The sequence below is a fragment of the Diabrotica undecimpunctata genome, chromosome 3 (assembly GCF_040954645.1).
Source record: "Diabrotica undecimpunctata isolate CICGRU chromosome 3, icDiaUnde3, whole genome shotgun sequence".
Lineage (NCBI taxonomy): Eukaryota > Metazoa > Arthropoda > Insecta > Coleoptera > Chrysomelidae > Diabrotica > Diabrotica undecimpunctata.
In genome coordinates this window covers 49,616,700-49,622,699 of record NC_092805.1, presented here as the reverse complement: position 1 = coordinate 49,622,699, position 6,000 = coordinate 49,616,700, and positions in this window count along the sequence as shown.

Below are 6,000 nucleotides of genomic sequence, written 5' to 3'. Positions count from 1 at the left end.
TTAGTAAGTCGTGATTTTAACAATAACTATTCTGCAAAACTAACCTGTTGCCTGTTTTATTTTTGCTACCATGGCTGTTATTTTGATTCCGGGATTATCAATTTTTATTTGTTTGTACATGTTTATAATGCATTGTTTTTTATTTGATGATAAATGACCCAAATCTACTCGACGTTTTTTAGGTGGAGAAGGATAATTACCACTAGTACTTGGCATTAAATCCATATTTTTATCTTAATAACACTAATATGTCGCTAAATAGTTCTGAAGAGAACTTTTTATATAAATGCAAACGAAAAATCTAAAAATTAAAGGAATAACGCAGAAACTACCAAAAATCGTCGATATAAATTTTGAATTTTAAAATTTCATAAATGTCATAATTTAATGGAGTAAACTTGCCTGCGGTTGGACCAATTACAAACAAGCATTACGACGCGGTAAATTTGAATTACTCCTCCTGGTTAAAAAACAAACCATAGGTGTCATTAATCAATGATTTTGAGGGTGTTAAAATTGATTATAAATGGACGGTTGGCGGAAAAGCTATATTAAATGATAATATATCTATTATCATATTATCAATATAATATTATCAAAATAATATCCACACTAATTCCATCATATTCTCAATCCTCCTTATTATACTGGAACTTGAAACGTCAGTAAACTTATTTTGAACTCCAAATATGGCTTGTTCCTATTAAAATAGTAATTACCAAGTTAAAAGAAAAAAACAACTAAGAGATATTTAATGAGTTTTATTGATTTAAAAATCTTAATTAAAAATAATTGAAGGATTATTTAAGTGACGGACTTGTTTCACGTCCACCCCAGAATCTGTCGAAGAACTCTCTCATATAATTTCGCAAGATCAATAAAAAATATTATATGAGCATTTTTTTTATCTATGCTCGTATTTTTCCATCAGCTTTCTTATCATAAAAATTATATCTATTTATAAGTTACCTTGCATAAAATCCAACTGATTTATACTCCCTCCCATACTTTCATGGTTAGGCCAAGTAGTTTTGTGGCCTTGTAATTTATAGATTGTTGTATATTTCGCTTGTTTTTGTAAATAGGTACTAATATACCACTTCTACATTCGTCTAGCATTTGTCGCACTTCCATACTAAAATTCTATTAAATAAACTTATCAGCAGAAGCAAGCCCATCAGCCACAGAATGTTTTATTTATGTTTAAAGATCTTTTTTTTGTTCTTGTTTGTTTTTATTTTTTAGATATATGTATTATAAGTCACTAAAGTTTTCCTAATTTATATTTCTACATTTACATTTACGTTACATTTACATCTTTAATAAAATTTATTTGCAATTCTAAGTTTTCTCTATTAGCAGTTGAGAAAATGTGTGATAGACTTAACGGAAGCAAATATTTCATTTTAATAAGGGTTTAAATTGATTTATTAGATTTTTCTAATATTTGTTGCAACCAAAAAAATGTGTTAGGATCTCCGTAAGAAATTATATCACAACTGCAGGATGGTGCCAGTAATATTCCAATCTTAAATAAATGCGACGGAAAACCATGATTTGTTTTTAGGCGAAATACACTTGCCGAGAAGAATTTGGTATTCGACTAAATAAATATGTATTGGGTTCGGAGTGGTAAAGTGGGGTGTATCTGGAAATATGTATTTTACCAGGTTTCAACAATATTCTCCTGTTGCTGTTCCCATTTCAGCTTTATTTTATTTTTTATTGAGTTAAATATATATATCTTACTGTATAAATATTGCAAAAGACTCCATTTTGTACTGCTTCCTTAGCTAGAGTATCAGCTTTGTCATTCCCTCGTATACCTCCATGGCCTCTTACCCAAATAAATTTGCAATCAAATTTAAATTTGCAATCTTGTTTTTTGGATTCACATAGGACACTTTATTCCTTCAAATTTTGTATTTTTTATACAGTCTAATGTACATCTAGAACCTGTTACTATTACTCCTTAGAGTATGGATGTTAACCAGGTAACACCTTTTATAATTACAAAAAGCTCGGCAGTACAATGCTACAAATAGGTGGTAATTTATATATCAATAATTGGTTTGTATTTTGGATAAATACCCCACAACCAACAACTTCCTTCGTCTTAGATCCATCTGTAAATATAATATTATAGAAATCACCTAGTATGAATTTTAGGAGGAGTGATTTATTTGATGAGATTCAGTATACTTGGGAATTATAATTTTGTCTGTTTTTATTAAAGGTTTAGAATATATGGTGTACATGAATTGTAATTTAAATTTAATTTGATTAAAACCTTTCTCGCTTTTGCTTATTCGGTAACGTATATGACTGGAACATTTTTTGTCAAGTATGACACCCAAATATTTATATTCCTTAACTACGATAAGGTACGCCAACACAGGGTAAGGTTCTTTTCTGTAGAGACGGTGATACCTATTTCTATTTCTTCATTTTGTCAATGGAACCACTGTATTTATAACGTTCTCTAGAGCCCCAGTGCAAGCATAATATCATAAGTATCTTGAATAGAGTAAATATAGATATCGTCTGCATATGGAATTAGAGAAAAGTAAATGAATATTGGAAAAATACATATTAAATAACGTAGGACTAAGTACCGATCCCTGGGGCAACCCATAAAAAACAATATATATATATATATATATATATATATATATATATATATATATATATATATATATATATATATATACTTAGTGACATTAGAAGTGTTACACCCAGAAGGAATAATTTCTTGAACTTAATTTATTGGCAACATGGTAGATTTACATCAAGAATGAAACGATAACGTTGTCAAGAATTTTTATTAACAAGTAATCAAAAAAAAAATTAATAATGTGTTTGGCGACCCCGTAGCTGAATACACTCCTGTATACGTCTAGGCATGGACAAAATGAGATGTTCAATGTCTGCTTGTGACACCTCGTTCCAAGCAACTTAAACTTCATGTATTAACTGTGCCAGAGTCTGTGCAGGATGGTGCAAAGTGGACAGTCTCCTTCCCATCATATCCCATACATGTTCGATAGGATTTAAATCCAGAATACGGGGCGGCCGTGGCAACACATTAACGCCAGCTTCTTGGAAAAAGTCCATAGTTTGATGAGCAATATGGGGACGCACGTTGTGTTGCTGAAAAAGGACGTCCCGACGGCCGTCGAGATAAGGCAGTAAACTGGTTTGTAAGATGTCTTCAACATAACGCGCAGCTGTGATATTGCCTTGAATAAACACAAATGGTGATCGGTTACCATAGGCAATAGCCCCCCAAACCATTACTCCAACTGTCCTGTATACATGCCTCTCAACAGCAAACCCGATATCTCGTCGTTCTCCACGGCGGCGTCTTACCATCCTACGATCATTATGCATTCCTAAACAGAATCGTGATTCATCGCTGAATGCTACATTACGCCATTCTGCTACCCAATGCTGCCGTTCTCTGCACTAATTCAAACGTTGATGACCGTGGTCCGTAATCTAAGGAAGCACTAGTCATGGGCGGAATGAAACCAGTCCAAAGGCTCGAATACGACGGTATAGTGTACGCATACTAACAGGTCTACGTAGTACTCCAAACCATTGGTCAGCAATTTGACGCGCAGTAGCAAAACGGTCTCGCAGAGCCAGTAATCTAAAGCACTTATCTTGACGCTCTGTGGTACGACTTGATTGACCAGTTGGTCTTCTTCGTGTTCCTCTACCTTAGTTTGTCCACACACGACAGACACGCATAGCCGTCATTGCCGTACAATTACCACGACGGCCAATTTCGCGATACGACAAACCCATATCTTTATACGCAATAATTCTACCTCTGTCAAAATCGCTAAAATGGTGGTAATTATGGTTTATTCGAACTCGAGGCATTTGCTTACACTGAATACAATTAGACTGAGGAACAATAACTAAAAATTTCTATACGAACCGGTTTTCACAAGTCGGTCTCTCAGAAAAAAATTTAGAAGATAAAACTTTATTTTTACAAAAAGTAGAAGAGATAAACCATTGGTATTGTTATCATAGCATGTTCTAAATATAGTTATTCTGTTGCCAAAAAATGAAGTTCCAGAAATTACTCCTTCCTGGTGTAACACTTCTAATGTCACTGAGTATATATATATATATTGAAAGGAGTACGACCGTCTAAATTTAAACACACAATGTGAGTGAGATTAAAATCTCACTGAAATGAGGATATCGGTCAAGAAGAAATAAAAAATGAAAAAACTATTTTAATCTTTTAATAGAAAACGTTTCGTGGAGTATTTCTACAATTCTTCAGTTCTAATAATTGTAAAGTCATATATAGATGTCAAACAATGTTAAATGCATATGTTGAGGTGTTTACATATGCATTTAAATACATTTAATATATACAATAAAAGTTACAGTTAAAAAAACCCATTCAGAGTTTTTTAAATTTATACAAACATTAAAAAGTCATTGTTAACAAGAACAGTATAATATAATACAATAGTTCTATTATATCGCTGATGTACAATATATCGAAACATGAAGCCAGGAGAAAAAGTAACTTGTTTTGATTGAGCTTAGTGAATCAATTTGAAAAATATTTTCATTGAAAAAAGCATGGAAAGTTAACTTTATTGTTAGAGACACCAATGCAATTAAAAAAAGCGCCTATTTTGTCAGATATGGATCTACTACTCCGAAGAGCAAAACAAAAAATAATATGGCTTGGGAAACAGTCTTTGTGCGAAAAATAATAATTAATTAATATTCACTAATTCTAGGTTCCCCAACAATGGTCATCGGTACTTTTTATTTCCAACTTTCTTTTTAATTAGATTTATAAATAAGTTGACTCTTCTATTCTGTCCTCTAAACATATATTTGTCATCTATGTGATTTTTCGTAGAAAGACTGTCTCCCAAGCCATATTATTTTTTGTTTTGCTCTTCGGAGTAGTAGATCCCTATCTGACAAAAATAGGCGCTTTTTTTAATTATATATGGTGTCTTTAACAATAAAACTAATTTTTCATGCTTTTTTCAATAAAAATATTTTTTTTTTCAAATTGTTTCACTAAGCTCAATTAAAACAAGTTACTTTTTCTCCTGGCTTCATGTTTCGATATATTGTACATCAGCGATAGAATAGAATTATTGTATTATATTATACTGTTCTTGTTAACATATTGTGACATTTTTATGACTTTATGACTGTTTAATGTTTGTATAAATTTAAAAAACTCTAAATGGGTTTTTTTAACTGTAATTTTTATTGTATTTATTAAATGTATTTTGTAACACCTCAACATATGCATTTGACATTGTTTGACATCTATATATGACTTTACAATCATTAGAACTGAAGAAGTGCAGAAATACTGCACGAAACGTTTTCTATTAAAAGATTGAAATAGTTTTTTCATTTTTTATATCTCCTTGACCGATATCCTCATTTCAGTGAGATTTTAATCTAGAGAAATATAATTTTAATATATTTAGAGCAGTCATTTCACTCAAAACAATATCAACTATTTTTTTTTTCGTTTGTTTAAGTATATTTAGGTTAACAGAGTCATAAGCCCCTTTTATATCAAGAAATATGCAAGTAAGATACTTATTATAAGGAATGCTATTTGAATGTCATTAACTAAATGTGTTACTGCATCCAACGTACCATATACTCTCCTAAAACCATATTAAGTAATAGGTAAAAGAGTATTGTACTCGAGATACCACTCTAGTCTTGTTTTTATCATTGTTTCAAACGTTTTAGTTATACACGATAGTAAGGATGTAGGACGATAGGAAGAAGCTAAGTTTCTATCTCTCTTAGGTTTTAATGATATCATATGTAATAAAATTATGACCAGTATATCTAGAAGTGTTAATTGCAGCTCTTAGTTCGTCAATGCCAAAATGCGTATCCATATAGTGATTTACAGTATTCACTTTAAATCCTTTAAGCATATTTGATACAAAGCTAGGTGCTACAATATCAAAAATTTGG